The sequence below is a fragment of the Neoarius graeffei genome, chromosome 7 (assembly GCF_027579695.1).
Source record: "Neoarius graeffei isolate fNeoGra1 chromosome 7, fNeoGra1.pri, whole genome shotgun sequence".
In the NCBI taxonomy this organism is placed as follows: Eukaryota; Metazoa; Chordata; class Actinopteri; order Siluriformes; family Ariidae; genus Neoarius; species Neoarius graeffei.
In genome coordinates, this window is record NC_083575.1 from 12,900,753 (window position 1) to 12,927,288 (window position 26,536).

Here is a 26,536-nt window from a genome sequence, read left to right on the forward strand (position 1 = left end):
AACATTAACTTTATTCTTCTTTAACCATTCTTTGGTAGAACGACTTGTGTGCTTAGGGTTGTTGTCTTGCTGCATGACCCACCTTCTCTTGAGATTCAGTTCATGGACAGATGTCCTGACATTTTGTTTTAGAATTTGCTGGTATAATTCAGAATTCATTGTTCCATCAATGATGGCAAGCCGTCCTGGCCCAGATGCAGCAAAACAGGCCCAAACCATGATACTACCACCACCATGTTTCACAGATGGGATAAGGTTCTTATGCTGGAATGCAGTGTTTTCCTTTCTCCAAACATAACGCTTCTCATTTAAACCAAAAAGTTCTATTTTGGTCTCATCCGTCCACAAAACATTTTTCCAATAGCCTTCTGGCTTGTCCATGTGATCTTTAGCAAACTGCAGATGTGCAGCAATGTTCTTTTTGGAGAGCAGTGGCTTTCTCCTTGCAACCCTGCCATGCACACCATTGTTGTTCAGTGTTCTCCTGATGGTGGACTCATGAACATTAACATTAGAAGTTACCCTGGGGTCCTTTGTGACTTCACCGACTATTACATGCCTTGCTGTTGGAGTGATCTTTGTTGGTTGACCACTCCTGGGGAGGGTAACAATGGTCTTGAATTTCCTCCATTTGTACACAATCTGTCTGACTGTGGATTGGTGGAGTCCAAACTCTTTAGAGATGGTTTTATAACCTTTTCCAGCCTGATGAGCATCAACAACGCTTTTTCTGAGGTCCTCAGAAATCTCCTTTGTTCGTGCCATGATACACTTCCACAAACATGTGTTGTGAAGCTCAGACTTTGATAGATCCCTGTTCTTTAAATAAAACAGGGTGCCCACTCACACCTGATTGTAAACACCTGACTAATTTCACCTTCAAATTAAGTGCTAATCCTAGAGGTTCACATACTTTTGCCACTCACAGATATGTAATATTGGATCATTTTCCTCAATAAATAAATGACCAAGTATAATATTTTTGTCTCATTTGTTTAACTCAGTTCTCTTTATCTACTTTTAGGACTTGTGTGAAAATCTGATGATGTTTTAGGTCATATTTATGCAGAAATAGAGAAAATTCTAAAGGGTTCACAAACTTTCAAGCACCACTGTATATGCGTTACTGGAAGATTCCACTAGAGGGCACACCTGAGAACTCAGACTGGATTTGCATGATGTAAACGATAAATATGAGAACGCTTGAGTTGGTTAGTATTTAGTTATGCTGCTTCAACACTGCCCCTACTGTTCATGCGTGTATTACATTTTGTGGACGTGTCGTACCAAACAGACGCAGGATGCACAAGGCAGCCACCGTGTGCACGTGAACACGTGGTTAAAAGCAACTAGAACAGTGGCACCCTATTATAATTCCTTGCGAAATGGACATTTTCGGTGAGGTGATCACGAGCGCACGTCCGTAACCGAGCAACGTGGTGATGTGCTGCCTTTTGGTAAGGCTGATGTAAACCGTATGCAAGCTTAGCCCTGCCAACTTTACCAACTCTGCCCTCTCCAGCATATTGTGTGTGTGTGTGTCCATCAAACCAACATTAACTGAGAAAGCAATCCCAGCGTCACATTTCTTTAATGTATTTTTTTGCGCTGCTTGGTTGTTCAGCTCGCTCTCCAGCCCCTTTTTCTTTCTCATCTCATCTCTGTGTCTCGCTTTTACATTTCCATTTAAATGTATTCATTTGGTTGTCGCTTTTACACAAAGTGACTTCCAAGCGACATGGAATCCAATCCAAACACGGAGCTGGAAAGGAACCAAATCTGATACAAGTGCTGCAAGACCAAATTTTCACCAGAAGCAGGTTTACGAAGGTTGTAGGGAGAACCGAGAGAGCCACGTGCTCACGTGTGTGTGTGTGTGTGTGTAGAAGAAGAAGCCTTTGTTTGTCACATACACAATCAAACACAGTGAAATTCGTCCTCTGCATTTAACCCATCTGAAGCAGTGAACACACACAACTGAGCAGTGAGCGCACACACATATACCCAGAGGTGTGTGTGTAAAAGAGAGAGAGAGCTAGAGTGTATTTAAGGTTTAAGCTTGTGTCTGTAAGACTTATTTGAGCATGTGTCTTTGTGTTTGTGTGGATTTTGATGTGACGACGTGTCTCACACTTGCATACACACACACAGCTGTGCATGTGTGTGTGTGTGTGTGTGTGTGTGTGAGAGAGAGAGTGCATGTGTGTGTATTTATGGTTTAAGCTTGTGTTTATGAGAACCTCGACTTGTTTGTGTCCCTGTCTGTGTTTTCATGTGATGTTGTGTCTGTGAGCCTGTGCCCTGACACATGGTAGTGTGTGTGTGTGTGTGCACGTCTGTGTGTGTCTTTGTGTTACGCTGAGATCAGTGTGCAGCAGCTGCTTATCAGCTGCAGGTGTGTGTGTGCTGATACCTGGCTGAGCCACTGAGAGCAGCCTAGCTAGAAATTGATGTTTCACATCAGCACCCTGCTTTCTGCTCGACTGCCACTGCAGTGTGTGTGTGTGTGTGTGTGTGTGAGTGAGAGAGTGTGAGAGATGCATTTCAGCTAATGTGCACTGTAAGTATTGGGCTCATTCAAACCCTTTAAAGCAACACGAAACTATTCACGTTTGTAATAAAAATCCAAGAAATATTCACATCATCTTCCGATCTTATTCCTAGTTTCAGCTCCAGTGAAATCATCCTGAATGTTTCACTTGTTCCTAAACGTCACCCAGTCACTGAAACGGCGATTCACTTTTGTGTGAACACCGTTTAATTCCACTCGAAATAACGCGCGCTAATTACACGCACAAATGTTGGAGGTAAAACAAAATAATCAATAAAATAACTGCGCGGTTTACACCACGTTCAAAGTCGGGACAGGAAACTGGATGCAAATTAGATTTCTGCGCGTTCTGTTCACGTTCGATGACCACAAGAAGGTCAGCTCTCTAAAGCCTCTGATATCTCACAATCACATCCTTTTCAGCCTCTCGGATATTGTATTTCTTTTTCACTCTTTTGTCCTTTCTTTGTCTACTTTGTCATGCTCCTCTCTTTTTACTTTGCAGACTTTTCTATTTTCCTCCCTCCTTATCGTTCGTTAATTTTTTTTCCATCTCTCTTTCTTTTCAACCTCTTCTGTGCCCTTTTTGCTTAAATTCAGCCCAACATAAATTGTGTACACAGGGAAAGTTACATGGATTCGGAGTTGGTTTATGCGCCTGCTGCAGGTTTTTTTCTTCCCCCTTCGGTGCACCTTTCAGATTATTAAAATCATCTGCGTGAAGCTCACCCTCCAAGGTTGACAGACTTTTTTTGAGTAAGGATGTTAATATTAGTATTAGTACTTGCCTTTAATTTATTTTTTATTTTTTTTGCTGTCAAATGACATATGATGTAATGTAAAAACAAGAGAAAGTTTACAAATAATAATAAAAAATGATTAAAAAAAAGAGTTATTGCAATGACATTTGACTGAGAAGGTGTCAGACATCTCAGAGGAGTTGAGTGTATTGCCAGGATATTGCTGCATGAAGAGTTCTAGTTGTAATGATCACATTATTCAAATTTGCAAATTTGGTTTCTTTTAAAAGTATCGCTTCAACCTTCATGATTGATCAGCTTCTAAAATAACGCTTGATCCAGCATATTCCATTATGTCGCATTTTATTTTTCACTATCACCCACTGATGGTTAATTATTATTATTATTATTATTATTATTATTATTATTATTATTATTATTATATCCCTGCTCCGAAGGACGGGGGGTATACTGGTTTACCTCTGTCCATCCATCCGTCCGTATCTCTGTCCGTCCGAAACACCCTTTTTCTCAGCAACCACAAATCATAACCACTTGGTACCAAACTTCAGCTTGGGGTTCTATCCCGTGTATACCGTTTTCAAGTCTGTCGCACATCAAATTCCTGTTTACCAACTGAACGTATTTATGAAACATATAGCGTGGATTTCCAAAATTTTCGACAATTTACATACGCTCACTTAGATTATTAATCCAGACGTGCTGAAACTTCCAAAATGTCTCTTATCTTGTCAAGGCCTCGGCCTTAAAGTGCATATCACGGCTAAATTCAGGAGCAAGATCAATGTAATTCTCCTATTTTATATTAAACTTTGGTCAAATATCTGCCACATTTTGCATTTTGTGCAATTTTTTTACCTTGTTCAATACCAGAAAAATTCAGTTGAAATCAAGCCATTTGAGGTGAATTGGTCCGCCTCTGAAAAAACTTGACATTTGGATTTCCTGGGAAATGTTGATTTTCGTGACGTCACGTGCGGGACGCCTCCCTCTGAATCCTACGTTGGTTTGTTTATGAGAAAACAACCTGGTGGTTTTCTGTAGATTTCTTCAACATTATCACGTAATTATTAAAATGGTTAACAGATGTATTGTAGGAGGGTGTAGCAACATTACATTCTTCATCCAAAGGTGAAGTAACATTGCGCTCAGGTGACAATTCCATATTTCAATGTAAAGTCGCTAGCTGCTAAACTTGGTCTACACAGGCTGTGCACTGAAACCGTGCAAGCTCTTGCAGCCTGCTGGCGGTTTCAGAGGTGATGTCACGAATCTGGCTCCATACTCCCTTGGGATTTTTCCGGACGCATTTTATTTAATTTTTTTCAGCTGTAGACAGATGGCCTTGCGCAAAATTACCCTTCTGGATGAGTGTGTAAAGGGACATTCTTTCATTTGGTCCAGGATATGCCCTTTAACTTCCCATTAGTGATCATGATTGACTACAGCTGGTAGCTTCTCTGTGCCTTCATAAAAAGGGTTTGTTTACAGCACTCGTTGGATTGACCAACACACAGTAAAATGGGAAAGTCCAAGGAACTTATGCCGCTTTTCCACTACAAACGCGGCTGAGTCGGGCTGAGCCGTGCCGTGCTGAGTCGGGCTGAGCGGGGCTGTTGGAGTTGCATTTCGACTACAACCACGCTGAACCGTGCTGGCTGGAAGTGGGTGGACACATTGGGTGGAGTTAGCGAAAGTGGGTGGACGTCAGGTGATGTCGTTAAGCAGCGCAAACAGTGACATCAGTGATCTTTTAAGCGGTAGTCTCACGACCCGGATAGTAAACAATAAACATGGAGGACATGGAGTCGTTAGTGTTGCTGGTCTTGGTGCTGTGGCTTGTTGTCACCAACAACGCTGACAGATACTGGCAAGAGCGTATAGATGAGGCGAGGCGCATAAGGCTTCAGAAATTCTCGTAATTCGTAATTCTTCTCCTTCCGGGTTTGTGGTGTTTACAGATCCCAGCGCGCTCGCGGGGCGTGTGTGGGCATGTGAGGACACTCCTCCTCACCAATCAGTGCACAGGGGAGTGTCTGCTCACGCCCCCAGCCTCACTCGGCACGGTTTGGCTCGCTTCAGCCCCACTCCAAAACGGTGCAAGTTTTAAGGGCTAAGCAGGGCTGAAGCGAGCTGAGTCGTGCTGGTTTTTGGTAGTCGAAACGCGAGCCGTGTCGGGCTGAAGTGAGCTGAAGCGAGCTGAAGTGAGCTGAAAAAGGGTAGTGGAAAAGGGCCATTAGTGCAGATCTAAGAAAGAGGATTGCAGATATATACAACTCCTGAATGTCTCTTGGAGCCATTTCTAAACAACTGCAAATTCCAAGATCAGTTCAAACAATTGTATCCAAGTTATTGTGAGGTGTGGTCACTTTGCCAAGCCACTTTGCTTCAACAAAACCCAAACTGTCACCCTCAGCTGAAAGGAAATTGGTTTGGATGGTCAGGAACAACCTGGGAACCACCATGGCACAGCCCTGCCATGAACTGGAAGCTGATGGATCACTGTCTACAGTTCAGATCACCATGGACTAAATTCAAGCTTCACTAAAGTTTGAAGCTGACCACATGGACAAAGAAAAAGCCTTCTGGAGGAAAGCTGTATGGTCAGATGAGACAAAGATTGAGTTGTTTGGCCACAATGACCACCATGTATAGAGGGACACTGTACCAGCTGGTGGTGGTGGGAGGGTCATCATGCTCTGCGGCTGTTTTGCTGCCAGTGGAACTGGTTCATTGCACAAAGTGGATGGAATAATGAAGGAGGAGGACCACCTCAGAATTCTTCAGCATTAACCATCAGAAACTTGGACATGACTTGGGACTTGGGAGTTACAACAGGACAATGAACCCAAACATGCATCAGAGCTGGTTGTGGAGGATAAAGCAGACTAATATTAAGCTTAAAACAAGTCCTGACTTCAACCCTGTTGAAAATATATGGACCGTGCTTATAAGTCAAGTCCATGCCAAAAAACCAAAACAAAATTAATTGAACTCTACCAATTCTACCATGAAGAGTCGTGAAATATCCAACCAGAATTCTGCCCGAAGCTTGTTCACGGTAAACAAAAATGTGTCAAGGTGAATCTTGCGAAGAGACATTTTACCCAAATATTAGGTGTGCTGTATGTATATTTTTGACCATGTATGTATGTATGTATACTTTTGACCCTGTGTTGATTTCAGAAAACCCAAAGAAAATTAAAACTTGTGAACCAAATTCTAGTGTTTTTTTTTTTTTATTAAAGCTGTATGCTGTACAATCATTCTGCCACAGAAAAAGAACAGTTCAAAGAAATTACTGAAAGCCCAAATACTGCCATGACATTCATATCCAAGATGACATTCATGTATATGTCCAAACACAGAGCTGTGTTTATATATATATTTTCCAGGAAGCACATCGACTAAAAGACTGCATTTTCTCTCCGTCTCGGCTCAGCCGTGGCATCTGTGCTGTGATGATATTGTTCCAATCTTGCAAAGTGATGTGATCTGGTTCCTTGACACAAAAACAAAAAAAAAAAAAAACCCTCACTCTTCTGAGTTTTGTTTCTCATAAATTTGTGACTTTTTTCCCACAAATTTATTACTTAAAGTCTCAGACAACATCCAAGTTTTTTCTCATAAATTTGCGACTTTAATCTCGGAAATTCTGCGTTTTTTTTTTTTTCTCAGAATATTACCCCCCTCTCTCCCCCCTCCTAACTATGTATTTTTTTTTAACCTATAATTGGGTATATCAGGTGAAAATTCAATCTAAATTGCTTGAAACTGGTCTCATTGAATTCAGAATTGAATGCAGAACAACTATTAAAGGTCCCATGGCATGGTGGTTTGTTGATGCTTTAAACGGGCTCGTGCAGGTTTCCGGATGTTATATCCGCAGCCTTTCTCGAAATGAACCCTCGGCACGTAGATATAGCCTCCTGGGAGAAAGCCCCATTTCAGCGCTTTTCCCAGTGCGTCGTTTTGCTAATGAGAAGCAGGAGGCGGGGAAGGGTAGAGGGTGGGGGCGGGTCTTATCATTAATATTCATGACATGTAAACGTGTCACCTCTGATTGGCTAACAGCACTGTGACTCTACCTCCAGTGGGTCAGAACAAGCGGATGTGGGTGTCTTACTATGGCGAGAGAGAAGGAACAAACCGCGAAGGGAAAAATACCGCGCGCTGACGTCATTAAGCTGCGACGCGAGGAAATAAAATAAATTCAACAAATGTTTGGGTTTTTACTGAACAAACAAACAAATAAAATGAACGAGTGACTTAAAAAAAGAATGTGGGTGTCTTTGTAAAAACTGTTTTGATTGGCTATTATAACAGAGCATGCTGCATGCTTTTTGGTTTTGTAGCGCAGAGTACCTGGCTAACTGCAGGAAGCGGTTAGCTGCACAGCTAATGTAGCCATTGCAAGGCTAACGTGGCACCGATTTTAAAACACGGCAAAACGACTTAACAGTTATACACTTACTTGTTCGCTGTTTGTGGCTGATGCGGCAGGGATGCTTGGTACGGACCCAGGCTTCAGTGACAGTTGATGTGCAAAACCTGCCCTGTACCGTCCGAAGTTGTGGAAATATTCATCAGGAAAATGCTTCCGACAAACATACACCGTCTTAGGTAGACTCGACGGCGTATTATTGAAGTAAATAAAATTAAGCCACTGCGTCTTCAGGGGCTCTCCCGTCGGCAGTAAAAACAGACTCTTTTCTGTGTTGTCACATCCATGTACAGCGCAATTTCCATGTTTCACTCGCTTAGGTGATGCCATGTTGTTGTGTCCTCCCTCTATGGTCTCCTCACTACAACTGGGCGGGCAATTCATACAGTGGGTGGGAATCCAGAGGGGGGCGTGGGGATCATCTTCCTTGCTGACGTAGTAAAGGGAAGAGTTTATCAACGCGCCGTTTTGACGCGCCATTCTCAAATGTTGGGCATAGTTTGGTTTACACATTATGAAATTTCTAGCCACTGGGGTGACTTAAGAAGGTCAGAGGAACTCATTTTAACGTTAAAAAACCTCAGAAAGTGAAAATATCATGCCATGGGACCTTTAAAATGTTTATCCGTTCTTGAGATATTACAAATCAAAGATTGAAAAAATGGCTTAATTTTTAGAACATTTCTACATTTCTGAAATGTAGAAATTAATTATATATGTAATATTATTATAAAATAATTTCTAATACTTAATATTCTGTATGAGGATCATATGGTCCAAAGTGGGCCTCATTAACGAATGAGATCAAATGTTTTTTCTTAATAACTTTATTTTTCAAGATATTTACATGGAAATTGGCAGGCACATAGATGGTTGTATACTGCATACAAAGTTTCAAAAATTAGTAAAAACATATTATGCAAGTTAGTATTTAATTCGTATGAATATTGCTAATTAGGTAAAACTGTTAAATCAGTACACTCAGTAAAAAAGTAATCAAAGATCATATTTAATACCCTCTTTGTGCTCTGTAGGGCTTTGTATTTCTCAAAAGTAGGGCCTACTAGTGTTTGCATGAAAGAATATAAATGATTATTTCAATTAATATTCACAGCTTTAAAGGTTAACCTCGAAAAAACTGTGAGAGCCACATCCAAAAAACAATTCACATTAATTGAACTGAAACTGGCACACGTGTTTCTGACTTCCAGTTTTTTTAAATCTCATTCCGACCACTAAGATCTCAGTATTTTTTCATCAAAACAACTACAGTTTATTCTAAAATGGTTATTTATTTACATGAATCAGTTTGATTTGAAAAATAAGTAGGTAAAGCTATGAAAACTCACTTCAGAGTCTTCCTTGAATCATAACATCAAAACTAGCTGATGGAAAATTTTGCTGAACATTTCATCAGAAACAGTGTGAGCGAGAGAACATCCGTATAAAAGTTATCTGATTGATATTCACGAGTAATCCAGTCAGAAACCGATCAGAAGAGAGAGCGAGAGCTTGACCGCTTTCCCGTGACTCAAAAAGCACCGACAGTTTCCCGACGTCACGCGAGCAGAGAGTGGTCTTTGTTGTACCAACTTCAACCTGCCGTTACTCCCAAAGTACTGAACAAATCTTAATGAGATTAATTTCTTTGGAAAGCAGAAATTATAAGCTTTTTAATGATAGCGTTCATGATAGAAAATGTTCAAGAGTTAAGCAATGACAGATCTGGAAACTTAAATGAGCATCTCTATGCACAATTTTCACACCACGGACAGCGAGCGCCTACTCCAATGGCCCAGTACGCTGTTATATGGAGACACTAAATTCATGTCATTAAATCACAATGATATGCCGGCTGCTTTATTACCATGATATTTCACTAATCTGTGGTGGGTTTCCTAAAAGCCTCTTGATTCTAAGAGCATCTTCACTAGGAGAGAGAGTGCTCATTGTGCTGCTTGCACTACCATTTAATGATGATCTTTGTGCTGCAATGCTTTTGAGAAACTCAGCATGGAGTTGTAGTATTAATAATGGCATTATTTTTGTTAAAGGTCATAGGCAGTGGTCGGAGGTGAAACGTAGAATATCAACTTTATTGTCTAGAAGAACGACCCAAAAAGCGAATTCAGTCTTCCTAGTGTCTAATTTGCACCCTAAAATTGAATAAAACGGTTAAAATATACTATTTTGGCCAATTTCCAAAGGTTTGTTTACATCTCACTTATGCACACTTTCACCACCAGGGGGCCGTCGTTGTGACATCATTTAAGCCAAACAGACTGGGAGCAGTTCTGTGTTTACTTGCGAACTGAGCACACGTGCATGGACTTTGGTTGTTAGAGGCTGTGTAAAATGTCTGATAGCGATTTTGAAGTAGGAACTCTCCAAATTGAATATCGAGAGGTGAAACCATATATGTATGAACCTATGGCCGTTGCGAAGCAGTCGGTGAATGTGGCTCACTGGTTTGACCATGCGGCCTCGGAATCGGACAGCGACTCGGCCGACTCTGATCGCAGTGACCCCGGACCTCAACAAGACTCGCGCCCAAACGATTTATCCTGGTAATTAAGATAAATTCCTACTTTCGTCGTAATACTAAATAAGAGCCCTGTTGAAGAATAATTAAACCGCCCTCCCTAGTGGATATAGGTAACGATGACTTGACAGTGCGCCGGTAGGCCACATTAGCCTGCCATCTGCGGCATTATACTATTTATAACCTACTCTGAGTGAGGAAATATCCCTTTGTCTCATTTCCACAATGATTGTACAGGATCCCTCAGGATTCTTGACTTGTCAATTGTAAGCAAAGGTAAAAATGTTTACCTCCAGTCTTCTCCTTTTTGCTTGAGCGTTGCTGCTCCGTTTCTTCTTTGATTGCTTGATTTTGTTTCATGCTCACAATCCACTCTCTCCGCCTCGTCTCCTCTTTCGGAAAAAGCCAATCCTCTGGCTTCACGCGCACAATCCACTCTCTCCGCCTCGTCTCCTCTTTCGGAAAAAGCCAATCCTCTGGCTTCACGCGCACAATCCACTCTCTCCGCCTCGTCTCCTCTTTCGGAAAAAGCCAATCCTCTGGCTTCACGCGCACAATCTGCTCTCTCCGCCTCGTCTCCTCTTCTGGAAAAAGCCAACCCTCTCGCTCCGCCTCTTCTCCTTTTTCGGAAAAAGCCAACCCTCTCACTCCGCCTCTTCTCCTTTTTCAGAAAAAGCCAACCCACTCGCTCCGCCTCTTCTCCTCTTTCGGAAAAAGCCAACCCTCTCACTCCGCCTCTTCTCCTTTTTCGGAAAAAGCCAACCCACTCGCTCCACCTCTTCTCCTCTTTCGGAAAAAGCCAATCCTCTCGCTCCGCTTCTTCTCCTCTTCTGGAAAAAGCCAATCCACTCTCTCTGCCTCTTCTCCTCTCTCAGTAAAAGGTATAAAAACTTCTTCCTGAACCGGTCCCGTTGTTACAGTTCACTGCACAACAATAAGGCATGGTTTTTCTTTGGAAATTCCCAAACACACGTCTGCACTCAAGCCGAACGGCAATGTAAGTAAACGGAAGTGGACTCAACTCAAGCGGTTTGTTTGTCTTAAATGACGTCACGCGCCGAGTGATCACGAAAATAGCCGAACAGAAATTCGCCACGATTTGCGCTAACTTATTTTAATTATTACTTATTAACAATACTTCCTGGGACCAGAAGAAGATTACAGAGGGTTTTTTAACATATAAAGTTTCAAATGTGCATAAAATTTAAAACCATTGCCTATGAGCTTTAATCTTTCTTAATATCCTGCAGGCTTGTAGTAATTGAGTCCGACTCGTGCCCTAATTTTAAGGACTCGTGACTTGACTTGGACTTGAGCACTGATGACTGGGACTTGGACTCGGACTTGGATTTTTTCTTTATTTTTTGTAACATGCCATAATAATTTGGCATAAGATCTTTATATCTACATTAATTTTTGTACTAATTTTGTGCAAGAGTGTCATACCTGCATGCCTTGGCGCGTGCATCAGATAGACTCTCTAGCGCGCTCTGGACAGTGCGTGTGCCAAGCGGAGTCTCGCGCGTGCCATGAACGACTCACACCTGCACAGGATTAAGGCGCAATCAGCGCACCTATATAAAGACTGTGAAAACACACTTACTTTGCGAAGTATTGAGTTGCATTGCTGACACATTACCGAGCCTTATTTCCTTGTTTGGTATCCTGATCCCTAATTTCCTGTTTCTTGTCTTTGATTCTGCCGAGTCTACGATAGCCTGTTTGTGCCTCGCTCGACCTATCGCCTGTTTCACAATTTTTGCCTGCCGTTCTGGATTGTTTACCTGTCTTCACTTGTATTAATAAACACACCTTCTGCACTTACATCCGTCTCCCAACCATCTCTGACTGAATACTTCACACTTCCTGATAAAGAGAAGCACATTCACCTGTTCAGGAACAAACTAATGTTAACGGCGCTGAAACAGCCACCGTCAAATGGTGCGGTTGGAGTGTTGGACTTGACTCAGACTCAACTCGAATTTTTTTTAATGACTTAGACTTGACTTGGACTTGACCGAGACTGGACTCTGGCTCAAGGTTTATTGACTTGACTACAACACTGATATCCTGTAAACGTGCTGATGGTTTGAAGGATAAACTGAGTGAGCACACACAGCTCACTTTAATGATGTGCTGTTCATTATGTTATTCTGGGCATGATCCTGTTCATTAATTCCTATTGTCACATTCTGTACGTTTAATATGAGCCTCAAATAGCATAACACTTTTTTGTTTTTTGAGTGTATTTACAGCCCTGAACATACACTTCAGCGTGACATATTATGGTTATTTTGAAACGCCAGGCTTGACTTAATCCTGCTCCTTGCTTGAGCTGATAGAAAAATGTTCTGGAGAAGAATGTGAGGTCAGAATCGTGCGAAGCTGAGACACACCTCGGTTTTTATCGAACTCCACCCAACTCTTGCGTAACTTCTGAACAGCGCTTAAGTTTCTCGTCACGTCTGAGTCCGAATGCCGCATTTTCGGTATTGACTCCTGAAGATGCTCACATAACTCAACTCTGAATACAGCCCGTTGTACTCAGGCTTTCTGTCTTATTCTTTCTGTTTGCAATTTTTCTTTCCCCCTCTTTTTCTCTCTTATTCTTTCTTCCACTCTTTTTTTCATTGTCGCACTTAATCTACTGTCTTTCTACTTTGAAGTCTCTTTCGCTTTTCTGTCTTTCTCATCCCCCTCCCCCAGTCTCTTGGCTTGCTTCTCCATCTCTTTGCTCTGTTGTGTCTCATTGTCATTCAGGTTACGTGAACTCAGCCCAGACAATTATGTCCTCAATCTGACATTATCAGGAAATACAGTGATCCTCTGTATTTAATTTACTTTAGGCTGGAATGAAAAGAGAGAGAGAGAGAGAGAGAGAGAGAGAGAGAGAGTGTGTGTGTGTGTGTGTTTACACAGAACTGAGTGTGGGACTGAAATATAATTACTGGAGGAAAATTGAGGTGCTCCCTCTTATCTTTGTCAGGAGAAGGTGTTTGACATTTCACATGAGGAGCAGGCTTCATTCGCTCCTCCATCACCTGCTCTGTCTCCCTCTCTCCCCCTCTCTCTCTGTTCCATTATATGACAAAGCATTTCTCCCTCATCAACACTCTTATACGCTTCACGTTCACTGTAACCTCTGTATGGAGGGACAGAGAACCAAAATCCGATTCATAAAGCGACCGAATCTGAGGGCAGCCTGCGAGCTATCGATCAGAGTTCTTGATTATGTTATGCGTAATGTTATAATTAGGCCACCCATTTTTTTATTTTTAGGTTCACGTATTTTTTCAACATATTTCTGATAATGTCGGTCAAAATAAAAATGTCCTTGTCTATTTTTCTTTTCTTTTCGCATGGCAAAATTTCAATGTCGGATTAAGATGATATAAAATAATTTAAATTCAAGAGACTTCCTTTATACAGTGGTGCTTGAAAGCTTGTGAACCCTTTAGAATTTTCTATATTTCTGCATAAATATGACCTAAAACATCATCAGATTTTCCCACAAGTCCTAAAAGTAGATAAAGGGAACCCAGTTAAACAAATGAGGCAAAAATATTATACTTGGTTATTTATTTATTGAGGAAAATGATCCAATATTACATATCTGTGAGTGGCAAAAGTATGTGAACCCCTAGGATTAGCAGTTAATTTGAAGGTGAAATCAGAGTCAGGTGTTTTCAATCAATGGGATGACAATCAGGTGTGAGTGGGCACCCTGTTTTATTTAAAGAACAGGGATCTATCAAAGTCTGATCTTCATAACACATGTTTGTGGAAGTGTATCATGGCACGAACAAAAGAGATTTCTGAGGACCTCAGAAAAAGCGTTGTTGATGCTCGTCAGGCTGGAAAAGGTTACAAAACCATCTCTAAAGAGTTTGGACTCCACCAATCCACAGTCAGACAGATTGTGTACAAATGGAGGAAATTCAACACCATTGTTACCCTCCCCAGGAGTGGTCGACCAACAAAGATCACTCCAAGAGCAAGGCGTGTAATGGTCGACGAGGTCACAAAGGACCCCAGGGTAACTTCTAAGCAACTGAAGGCCTCTCTCACATTGGCTAATGTTAATGTTCATGAGTCCACCATCAGGAGAACACTGAACAACAATGGTGTGCATGGCAGGCTTGCAAGGAGAAAGCCACTGCTCTCCAAAAAGAACATTGCTGGTCATCTGCAGTTTGCTAAAGATCATGTGGACAAGCCAGAAGGCTATTGGAAAAATGTTTGTGGACGGATGAGACCAAAATAGAACTTTTTGGTTTAAATGAGAAGCGTTATGTTTGGAGAAAGGAAAACACTGCATTCCAGCATAAGAACCTTATCCCATCTGTGAAACATGGTAGTGGTAGTATCATGGTTTGGGCCTGTTTTGCTGCATCTGGGCCAGGACAGCTTGCCATCATTGATGAACAATGAATTCTGAATTATACCAGTGAATTCTAAAGGAAAATGTCAGGACATCTGTCCATGAACTGAATCTCAAGAGAAGGTGGGTCATGCAGCAAGACAACGACCCTAAGCACACATGTCGTTCTACCAAAGAATGGTTAAAGAAGAATGAAGTTAATGTTTTGGAATGGCCAAGTCAAAGTCCTGACCTTAATCCGATCGAAATGTTGTGGAAGGACCTGAAGCGAGCAGTTCATGTGAGGAAACCCACCAGCATCCCAGAGTTGAAGCTGTTCTGTACGGAGGAACGGGCTAAAATTCCTCCAAGCCGATGTGCAGGACTGATCAACAGTTACCGCAAACGTTTAGTTGCAGTTATTGCTGCACAAGGGGATCACACTAGATACTGAAAGCAAAGGTTCACATACTTTTGCCACTCACAGGTATGTAATATTGGATCATTTTCCTCAATAAATAAATGACCAAGTATAATATTTTTGTCTCATTGTTTTAACTGGGTTCTCTTTATCTACTTTTAGGACTTGTGTGAAAATCTGATGATGTTTTAGGCCATATTTATGCAGAAATATAGAAAATTCTAAAGGGTTCACAGACTTTCAAGCACCACTGCATATGGCCCTATCATTATATCAGATGTATTTGTTTGAATAAAATGTGTTCACATAATTCTATATGGAAATAAAAAAAATCAAACTCATCAGTTCATTCTATCTACAGGCAAGCTTGCATGCTACCATCATACAAGAAAACATAAACCTACCTGACCATATTGTCCAATTTCTGTTTTCCTACATATCAATATTTATCATGAATAGTATATTTACACTACCGTTCAAAAGTTTGGGGTCACTTTGAAATGTCCTTATTTTTGAAAGAAAAGCACTGTTCTTTTCAATGAAGATCACTTTAAACTAATCAGAAATGCACTCTATACATTGCTAATGTGGTAAATGACTATTCTAGCTAAATTCTACTAAATGTGTGGTTTTTGGTGCAATATCTCCATAGGTGTATAGAGGCCCATTTCCAGCAACTATCACTCCAGTGTTCTAATGGTACAATGTGTTTGCTCATTGCCTCAGAAGGCTAATGGATGATTAGAAAACCCTTGTACAATCATGTTAGCACAGCTGAAAACAGTTGAGCTCTTTAGAGAAGCTATAAAACTGACCTTCCTTTGAGCAGATTGAGTTTCTGGAGCATCACATTTGTGGGGTCGATTAAATGCTCAAAATGGCCAGAAAAATGTCTTGACTATATTTTCTATTCATTTTACAACTTATGGTGGTAAATAAAAGTGTGACTTTTCATGGAAAACACAAAATTGTCTGGGTGACCCCAAACTTTTGAACAGTAGTGTATATGTTTTAAACGAACACCTTCAAAAAAATCAGTTTCAACATTTCTTAAACTCACACAGCACACAGAAAGAGATATTTTGTACCACAGATACACGTACTTGTCTGATCTCAAAAACATTGATCCACATATATCAGAGCTATTTTTCTATCCACCATCAATTTATACCTGTACAAGTACCATGCTCATGAGGCTATCGCTAGCCATCAGCCACTTAAAGAAAATCTTGAAAAATATAATGCAAATTAGCCGAAAATATATTTCTTCTTTTGATTTACTGTAATGTGGTTAATCAATTTGAAATCCTAGTGCTAGCCTGACATTCCCAATGACAATTCTTAAGAATGCGCAAATCCTAAGTAGGCACACATGTTTGTGTGTATATATATATATATATATATATATATATATATATATATATATATATATATATATGTGTGTGTGTGTTTTGTTCTAATATAAAACTGGACTAGTATTCCAATACTTATTTTTCTGAAGGCGTGTGGTCAAATGACCGTTGGGCTCTCATTAGCACATCGAGGGCTGATACCTTCATGATACTCGGTTCGATAGGACTCTCTCCGGCACCTTCCTCTTCTAATTCTACAGTCAGATACCTGCAGCCAAAATCTTGAACTAACGTTACTGCAGGCATGTTCAGCACGGCCCTGGTTAAATCGCTACCTTCTCTCTATGAATGTTTTGATCTTTTCATTGTTTATCTTCAATGCTTGAGAGACGAAATCGCCCACGTTTTGGTCGGTGAGACAATGAAAATATTTTGTTTACCACGTTATGCTTACGGCGGCACGGTGGTGTAGTGGTTAGCGCTGTCGCCTCACAGCAAGAAGGTCTGGGTTCGAGCCCTGTGGCCGGCGAGGGCCTTTCTGTGTGGAGTTTGCATGTTCTCCCCGTGTCCGCGTGGGTTTCCTCCGGGTGCTCCGGTTTCCCCCACAGTCCAAAGACATGCAGGTTAGGTTAACTGGTGACTCTAAATTGAGCGTAGGTGTGAATGTGAGTGTGAATGGTTGTCTGTGTCTATGTGTCAGCCCTGTGATGACCTGGCGACTTGTCCAGGGTGTACCCCGCCTTTCGCCTGTAGTCAGCTGGGATAGGCTCCAGCTTGCCTGCGACCCTGTAGAACAGGATAAAGCGGCTAGAGATAATGAGATGAGAATGACGTTATGCTTACCGGTACATAGAGTTGAGTCGATGGCTCGGAAGCCATGCTGTCAGCATCAGCCATGATCAGCACGAGGTTTATACTGTCATAAAGCGGTCGTAAATCACCCTGTAGAATTTACAACATTCAAATCGAACATTCAAGCGAATACACAATGTCGTAAATAGTTTCGTTTTCTGACTTGGCTGAAGTGGATATACACAACACACATTGTCGTTTGTATTTACGATTTTTCCATTTTACTTGTGACAAATAGGATCTAGTACTGGGGATACAATGCTGTTACAAGAAAAATATGTGACCCAAAAATTTTGTCATTTCTTTTTGTACGTTTCAGCGGTTTAAATAAAAATAAAAATACACACAGACTTCTTCATTTTTCAGTGGTAGTATTTAACTGCCGTCGGCAGATCCGTGATCGAAAAATCTAAAATGAGTCACCTTAATGTCGCCAAACCTGGGGAGGGTGTCAATATTTCTGTCTGACGAACAATGCAGCGGATGACAGAAAGAATACTGACTGCACAGCCTGATGTCGAAAAGTAAGAAGTGACATATCTTGAATTTGCTTGGCTACAGCATAAGACTTCCGTGGAAAACATAGACTAGTGGCGTCTTGATCACGTTCTCAACCTTAACTCTGTAAATTATTGTCTACATGCGTTATAGTTTAAGTCAGAAGTTTACATACAGAGGTTGAAGTCATTAAAGTCAAACAAAACCCCAGAATAAACAGTTTTTTTATGCACGTTTAAATTAAAAATAAAACTTCATAAATTTTCAGTTAGTTTATTTATAAGAATTTATTATTTATTATTTTTTAAATATAAATTTAAACCAATTTTTTTCAAAAATTTTTTTAATCAACAATTTATCAATTTGGGGCGGCACGGTGGTGTAGTGGTTAGCGCTGTCGCCTCACAGCAAGAAGGTCCGGGTTCGAGTCCCGTGGCCGGCGAGGGCCTTTCTGTGTGGAGTTTGCATGTTCTCCCCGTGTCCGCGTGGGTTTCCTCCGGGTGCTCCGGTTTCCCCCACAGTCCAAAGACATACAGGTTAGGTTAACTGGTGACTCTAAATTGACCGTAGGTGTGAGTGTGAATGGTTGTCTGTGTCTATGTGTCAGCCCTGTGATGACCTGGCGACTTGTCCAGGGTGTACCCCGCCTTTCGCCCGTAGTCAGCTGAGATAGGCTCCAGCTTGCCTGCGACCCTGTAGAAGAGGATAAAGCGGCTAGAGATAATGAGATGAGATGAGATTTATCAATTTGGTTATTTTTTTCTTTTTTTATCAGACATCTAGTTTTAGGTTTGTTTACCTTACATGTTTCGACGTACGTAACTGTCGTCTTCCTCAGAGTGTCACCGGATGTTGTTGGTGACGCATCTTATCAGCTGATGTTTCCCAAGGCATCAGCGCTGGATCAGGGAGGCCATGGAGATCCGAAAGCGAAGCCCGAGGACCATCAACCAGGATGAGGGAGCATACATGCTCTCCCATACCCGGAGTGCCATCTTGCAGGGGACGAACGGACAGCAGAAGACGTGACCGATCTGTCAAACCAGACAGGAAGGTCATGCCTTCGGAAACATCAGCTGATAAGATGCGCCACCAACAACATCCGGTGACACTCCGAGGAAGACGACAGTTACGTACATCGAAACATGTCAGGTAAACAAACCTAAAACTAGATGTCTGATAAAAAAGAAAAAAACTAACCATATCTAATATAAAACATAATGAACGTAATCGAGAAATTTATCTATTTATTTATTTATAATAACAATTTTTTAAATTGTTTTTTAAATTGGCAACCCCGAACGGGAGCAGCTGAAAGAAGAACAACAACCACAATTTATCCATTTTAAAAATTATATCTCAGTGTAGTGGTTTGCACTGTCACCTCACAGCAAGAAGGTTCTGGGTTCGAGCCCAGTGGCCGACAGGGGCCTTTCTGTGTGGAGTTTGCATGTTCTCCCCATATTTGTGTGGGTTTCCTCCGGGTGCTCTGGTTTCCCCGACAGTCCAAAGACATGCAGGTTAGGCCAGGGGTTCTCAACCTTTTCCGCTTTGAGGCCCACCTATTCATACTTGTAACTAGTCGGGACCCATTAAAAAGATCCCCCATTATTTTGACTCATCTATTCTATTAGAATCTAATAATCTATTGTGAAGTGTATTAATGGAATGCAACATCACTCCCTGTTACAGATGGGGGTCCAGGAATTAAATAAATGCAATAAAAACAAATAGTTTTTAATTGTAGGTGTTGCATTTAAAACTGTATGGATGTGCCAGAAGCCAAACCATGCATGCAGGGCATTCTCAGCCAAAAGGGATTAATGATCCAAAAGTGGAGTCTGGTCCATTAACACAAGAACTTTCCATGTTTGTGTCCAGCAAACAAGCAAGTTATTAAAACCAAGAAGTACACTCAAAAGAAGTGGATATAGAAACCAGTCAATGGGATTAGATCCTTACACGCTAACAAAGAAGGATATTTCCTACGAGTTGGAAAATTATCCATCTGTTGAGTTCCCCGATATTTCAAACACCCTGGTGCTGCAGACATCGTTCTACACGGACACACAGATGAAAACCTGGAAGAGCACGGAGGAGTACAACTTTTTACATGTAGCTGGGTTAAAGATCCGGGGATCAGGACACTACAAGATAGACGGCAGTAGACGGATCTAAATGCAGGAAGAGTGTTTATTAGCAGGTGTGATTAACGCAAAACAGAAAGCAGAATATTTAAACAGCGTTATAAGCATGGCTAGGAACAAACATGACAGTGATGATACTTCGCAAAGCCTCTGTGAAAACAGCGTCCCTATCTGCTGATTGCGCTCAAATTGGTACCAGGTGTTTCCCATAATGATCAGGTACCAAGCGCGTGCACATCACCCTCTGTGAGTGCGTGCAGCCGCTCAAGCTGCGCCAGACTCAAGTGTGCAAAAGCGCGACAGTCAAGTCACCTACTGTGTAACCACAACTTTTAGCTCACGTGTACGACCCCGATTCCAAAAAAGTTGGGACAAAGTACAGATTGTAAATAAAAATGGAATGCAATGATGTGGAAGTTTCAAAATTCCATATTTTATTCAGAATAGAACATAGATGACATATCAAATGTTTAAACTGAGAAAATGTATCCTTTAAAGAGAAAAATTAGGTGATTTTTAAATTTCATGACAACAACACATCTCAAAAAAGTTGGGACAAGGCCAAGTTTACCACTGTGAGACATCCCCTTTTCTCTTTACAACAGTCTGTAAACGTCTGGGGACTGAGGAGACAAGTTGCTCAAGTTTAGGGATAGGAATGTTAACCCATTCTTGTCTAATGTAGGATTCTAGTTGCTCAACTGTCTTAGGTCTTTTTTGTCGTATCTTCCGTTTTATGATGCGCCAAATGTTTTCTATGGGTGAAAGATCTGGACTGCAGGCTGGCCAGTTCAGTACCCGGACCCTTCTTCTACGCAGCCATGATGCTGTAATTGATGCAGTATGTGGTTTGGCATTGTCATGTTGGAAAATGCAAGTTCTTCCCTGAAAGAGACGTTGTCTGGATGGGAGCATATGTTGCTCTAGAACCTGGATATACCTTTCAGCATTGATGGTGTCTTTTTTGAGATGTGTTGCTGTCATGAAATTTCAAATGAGCCAATATTTGGCATGAAATTTCAAAATGTCTCACTTTCGACATTTGATATGTTGTCTATGTTCTGTTGTGAATACAATATCAGTTTTTGAGATTTGTAAATTATTGCATTCCGTTTTTATTTACAATTTGTACTTTGTCCCAACTTTTTTGGAATCGGGGTTGTATATCACCACCAAAATGCCTCATTTTCATTGATAACCCATTGCAAAGCATCGCGAGCTGCAGTGTGACTGTAGCTTAATGAGGTGGATGTGACGTCGGATGCATTCCAGCAATTGTACCCTACTACAAGTAAAAAATTAACTTCAACTTGAAAAAAATTCACGGCCCACAAGATGGCACTTCGGCCCAGTGGTTGAGAAACACTGGGTTAGGCTAATTGGTGGCTCTAAATTGACCACAGGTGTGAATGTGAGCGTGAATGGTTGTGCGTCTGTATGTGTTAGACCTGTGATGACCTGGCGACTTGCTCAGGGTGTACCCCGCCTCTCGCCCATAGTCAGCCGGGATAGGCTCCAGCTTGCCCGTGACCTTGCACAGGATAAGCAGTTACGGATAATGGATGGATGGATGGATATTGTTAAAAATTGGCTTACCTTGCCGCAGTCATTTGCACTGAAACCGGATATCCAGCCGTGACATTAACGGCACCCAAGAACTCCGTTTCCCTTTGTTACACAAAGCCATCAAATAAAGGCTTCGAAATGAAGGAAAATAAAATCACCAGACATCACTACTCTCTCACTCAGTGTGTGTGTGTGCATGTGTTTTCACTGCTTCAGATGGGTTGAATACAGAGAAAGAACTTCACTGTGCTGGAATGGAAATGTCAAATAAAGGCTTCTGCATGGTGGTGGTAGTATCATGGTTTAGACCTGTTTTGCTGCACCTGCCCCAGGACAGCATCATGGAGAGAACAATGAATTCTGAATTATTCCAGCGAATTCTAAAGGAAAATATCAGGACATCTGTCTGCGAACCGAATCTCAAGAGAAAGTGTGTCATGCAGCGAAACAATGACCCGAAGCCCACAAGTCGTTCGACCAAAGAATGGTTAAAGAAGAATAAAGTTAATGTTTTGGAATGACCAAATCAAAATCCAATAGCAATGATAAACAAAGACAAACAATAAAGTAAAAAAAAAAAGACACATTTTCGCCAATTGAAGGTTTTCCAGCCCTCCACGCATGCCACATTAGAGCCTGAGAAAAATACTGTTTCGGATAACTGTGTGTTTTTAATACTGCTTGTCTACCCGCCTTCTTTTATTTACTCTTGGGCTGATTTTTTTTTTTGTGGGGGGGGGGGAGCGCTACAAATTAATATAATCCTGTTTAAGAAATATGATTAACAGTCATAGTAAACATGTAAGGGCGGCACGGTGGTGTAGTGGTTAGCGCTGTCGCCTCACAGCAAGAAGGTCCGGGTTTGAGCCCTGTGGCCGGCGAGGGCCTTTCTGTGCGGAGTTTGCATGTTCTCCCCGTGTCCGCATGGGTTTCCTCCGGGTGCTCCGGTTTCCTCCACAGTCCAAAGACATGCAGGTTAGGTTAACTGATGACTCTAAATTGACCGTAGGTGTGAATGTGAGTGTGAATGGTTGTCTATGTGATGACCTGGCGACTTGTACCCTGCCTCTCGCCCGTAGTCAGCTGGGATAGGCTCCAGCTTGCCTGCGACCCTGTACAACAGGATAAAGCGGCTAGAGATGATGAGATGAGTAAACATGTATTCAATTTTGATGTATTGTGTGAGATGGACAGTTCTTGGTTGTGGACCCTTCTGTGTCATAAATACTCTGAATGATGAACTTGGCATCTCCTGAACAGTGAGGAAAAATATAGTGCATCATGCAGGTTGTGAAACTGAGTGATCCTGTTTCGAAGGGGATCCTCCTTTACCGTGAACATTGCAGTGTTGTTTTTCAGCGAGTCCAACATGATCAAGATCTATGGTCATCATTCTGCCATGCACGAACCCATGTTCATGTACAGGATGATAAAACATTATCGCGATCTTAGTGTGGTGCGTCATATTGCACCCTTATTCACTAGAGTGGCAGATTATATTGTTTGTGTTGTTGTTTTTTTAATCTTGTAGTCAAAAATTGAGAGAGAAATGATCAAACTCATGAAAGGATCAAGAAGGGAGAAGAAAATGGCCGCTAGACTGTCCATGTCCTGTTTCAGTGTGTCATTCGTCCTCTGTCGTCTGTCATTGCTTAGCTGTCTATTTGGATACTCAGTTAATGTGTGATTTGTGTTTTAATCTATTTTGGGTTTGTAAATGTACGGCTATAAAAATGGTGTTGAAAAATCAGTGAGCCCAGCTGCCGCGCATAGGCTTGTGTCCTTTCCAAGTGTGTGTCCTCCCCCCCCACACACACACATACACGTACACCTCATGTCTCTGTATCCCTCTCCAGATTGCTGGAGAAGGTCAATTGCCAGTTTGCCTCTGCCAACATCTTTATCAAAACCAATATTAATTTTTTGCTAATTAGGACCTGTGAGCTAATGAGCGTCACAGATAATTAGTTCATTTATAATCCATAAAACAACCGTGCCTTGTTAGCAGATCAGAAACCCGTGACCAAAACTCCAAGCAAGCGTTGAGCAATGAGAAGTGAGACAGAGGCGCAGTAGATGTGGAGCTTGGAAGCGAAACATGAGTTTCGTATATTTGAATTATATACAGGTGACGGTAAATAAATAAATTTTTTTTTCTGTGTGTTATTTAATGGATTAAACTGGTTTTGAAATTGCTTTAAAATAATTTGAAATGACACTATGGATTTGAGATTTGGGGAAAAAAAATAACAGAGCCCTGTATACAATAAAAAAAAAAAATTCAGATCTGAATAATGTATTTGGTTTAGTTGATTTGAATTTAATCTAAATTAGGCCAACGGTTAAGCATCCCAGATTCCCAGGGAAAAGCAGACACATGACCAAATCTACTGGATGTACCAACTTCTGTTTTGATGCATTGAATTTACGGGCATTTGTGCATCCGCACACCATTGGTAAGTGAGGTTCCAGGATTTATTACACTTTATTACAACTGAGTCATCACTCGTGTCACTAGACACAATTTCCAAACCTATTTTCTTCACGCTTGTATTTAAGGACCTAACGGGCTGCTCTCAGATCTTAATGAGACACCAAATTAGTACTGAAAGTGCAGTTACACTTGGAGTATAAAGCAGTTAAGTGTTCAAATAAATGTCTCAAACCCTGTTTACATGCATATTAGCCAGACGCTATAAATGTATTCATCTCAGCAAGCCAAAATCTGTCCTTAATCATTCTGTTTCATGGTTCACACCTTCTTCTGGGTTTGAGGAAATAAAAGCTGTGATCTTTAACATGACAACCAACTTTTATATGGAAAAACTGGAAATGAGGAACAGGTGTAAATCTGAGAAGATTCAAGACGTGTGACACAACTGGATCGAACTGGGCTGTTAAAGAAGACAAATACAGTGCCTTGCTAAAGTATTCATCCCCCCTGGTGTTTGTCCTGTTTTGTTACATTACAAGCTGGAATAAAAATGGATTTTTGGAGGGTTAGCACCATTTGATTTACACAACATGCCTACCACTTTAAAGGTGCACATTGTTTTTTTTATTGTGACACAAACAATAATTAAGATGAAAAAACAGAAATCTGGAGTATAGGTATTCACCCCTTTTCATATGACCCCCTAAATAAGAGCTGGTCCAACCAATTCACTTCGTAAGTCACATAATTAGTTGATTAAGATTCACCTTTGGGGCAGCACGGTGGTGTAATGGTTAGCGCTATCGCCTCACAGCAAGAAGGTCCGGGTTCGAGCAAGGGCCTTTCTTTGTGGAGTTTGCATGTTCTCCCCGTGTCTGTGTGGGTTTCTTCCGGGTGCTCCGGTTTCCCCCACAGTCCAAAGACATGCAGGTTAGGCTAATTGGTGGCTCTAAATTGACCGTAGGTGTGAATGTGAGTGGTTGTCTCACATTCTGACACTATGTGTCAGCCCTGTGATGACATGGCGACTTGTCCAGGGTGTACCCCGCCTTTCGCCCATAGCTGGGATAGGCTCCAGCTTGCCTGCGACCCTGTAGAACAGGATAAAGCGGCTAGAGATAATGAGATGAGAATGAGATCCATCTTTTGTGTAATCAAAGTGTCACATGATGTCTGTATAAATCAACCTGTTCTGGAAGGACCCTGACTCTGCAACACTACTAAGCAAGCAATATGAGAACCAAGGAGCCTCCAAACAGGTCAGAGACAAAGTTGTGGAGAAGTATAGATCAGGGTTGGGTCATAAAAAAATATCCCAAACTTTGAATATGCCAGGGAGCACCATTAAATCCATTATAGCAAAATGGAAAGAATATGGCACCACTAAAAACCTGACAAGAAGGCCGCCCACCAAAACTCACAGACCAGGCAAGGAGGGCATTAATCAGAGATGCAACAAAGACACCAACGATAATGCTGAGGGAGCTGCAAAGATCCACAGCAGAGATGGGAGTATCTGTCCATAGGACCACTTTAAGCCGTACACTCTGTAGAGTGGAGCTTTATGGAAGAGTGGCCAGAAAAAAGCCATTGCTGAAGAAAACACATTTGGAGTTTGCCCAACAGCATGTGGCAGACTCCCCAAACACATGGAAGAAGATTCTCTGGTCAAATGAGACTAAAATTGATCTTTTTGGCCATCATGGGAAATGCCATGTGTGGCGCAAACCCAACACCCTGAGAACACTATTCCTACAGTGAAGCATGATGGTGGCAGCATCATGCTGTGGGGATGTTTTCATCTGCAAGGACAGGAAAGCTGGTCAGGACTGAAGGAAACATGGATGGCACTAAATACAGGGCAGTTCTGGAGGAAATCCTGTTTGAGTCAGCCAGAGGTTTGAGACTGGGATGAAGGTTCACGTTCCAGCAGGACAATGACCCAAAACATACTGCTAAAGCTACACTGGAGTGGTTTAAAGGGAAACATTTAAATGTCGTGGAATGGTCTGATCAAAGCCCAGACCTCAATCTAATTGAGAATCTGTGGCATAACTTGAAGATTGCTGTACACCAACGCAACCCATCTAACTTGAAGGACTTGGCAGTTTTGCCTTGAGGAATGGGCAAAAAATCCCAGTGGCTAGATGTGCTAAGCTAATAGACTACGTTCAGACTGCACCCTGAAACGACCCATATCCGATTTTTTTTTGCCCATATGCGACCTGTATCCGATTTGTTATTGACAATCTGAACGACACAGATCCGATTTTTTTCACATGCGACCCAGGCCGCTTGGATATGTGGTCCTAATTCCAATGCATATCCGTTATTTTCACATGCGACTGCAGTCTGACCGGACAGGTCGCATTCATGCGACCTACACGTCATCAAGAGACAAACGTCACTATTCTGCGTTGGATAATCCTGCCTCTTTGGTGGAAAACAACAACATTTGTACAGTTTTCAGAATTTAAATAGACTTGTATAGAATTGATCAAGCTAATGGTGGATTTGGTAGGGACCTGGATGTTGATCTGTTAGCCTGATTAAATAAAACAGTTTCTATAACTGATTTATAACTTAAACCATCCTGTATTACAAGATT

The 26,536-nt window shown here is 41.5% G+C and overlaps 1 protein-coding gene across 1 annotated transcript in view; it reads left to right on the plus strand.

Moving 5' to 3' along the window:
- The window catches only part of cdh23 (cadherin-related 23), a 727,851-nt gene that overhangs the window by 122,635 nt on the left and 578,680 nt on the right, over positions 1 to 26,536 (plus strand). The gene's annotated exons all lie outside the window — the stretch shown is intronic.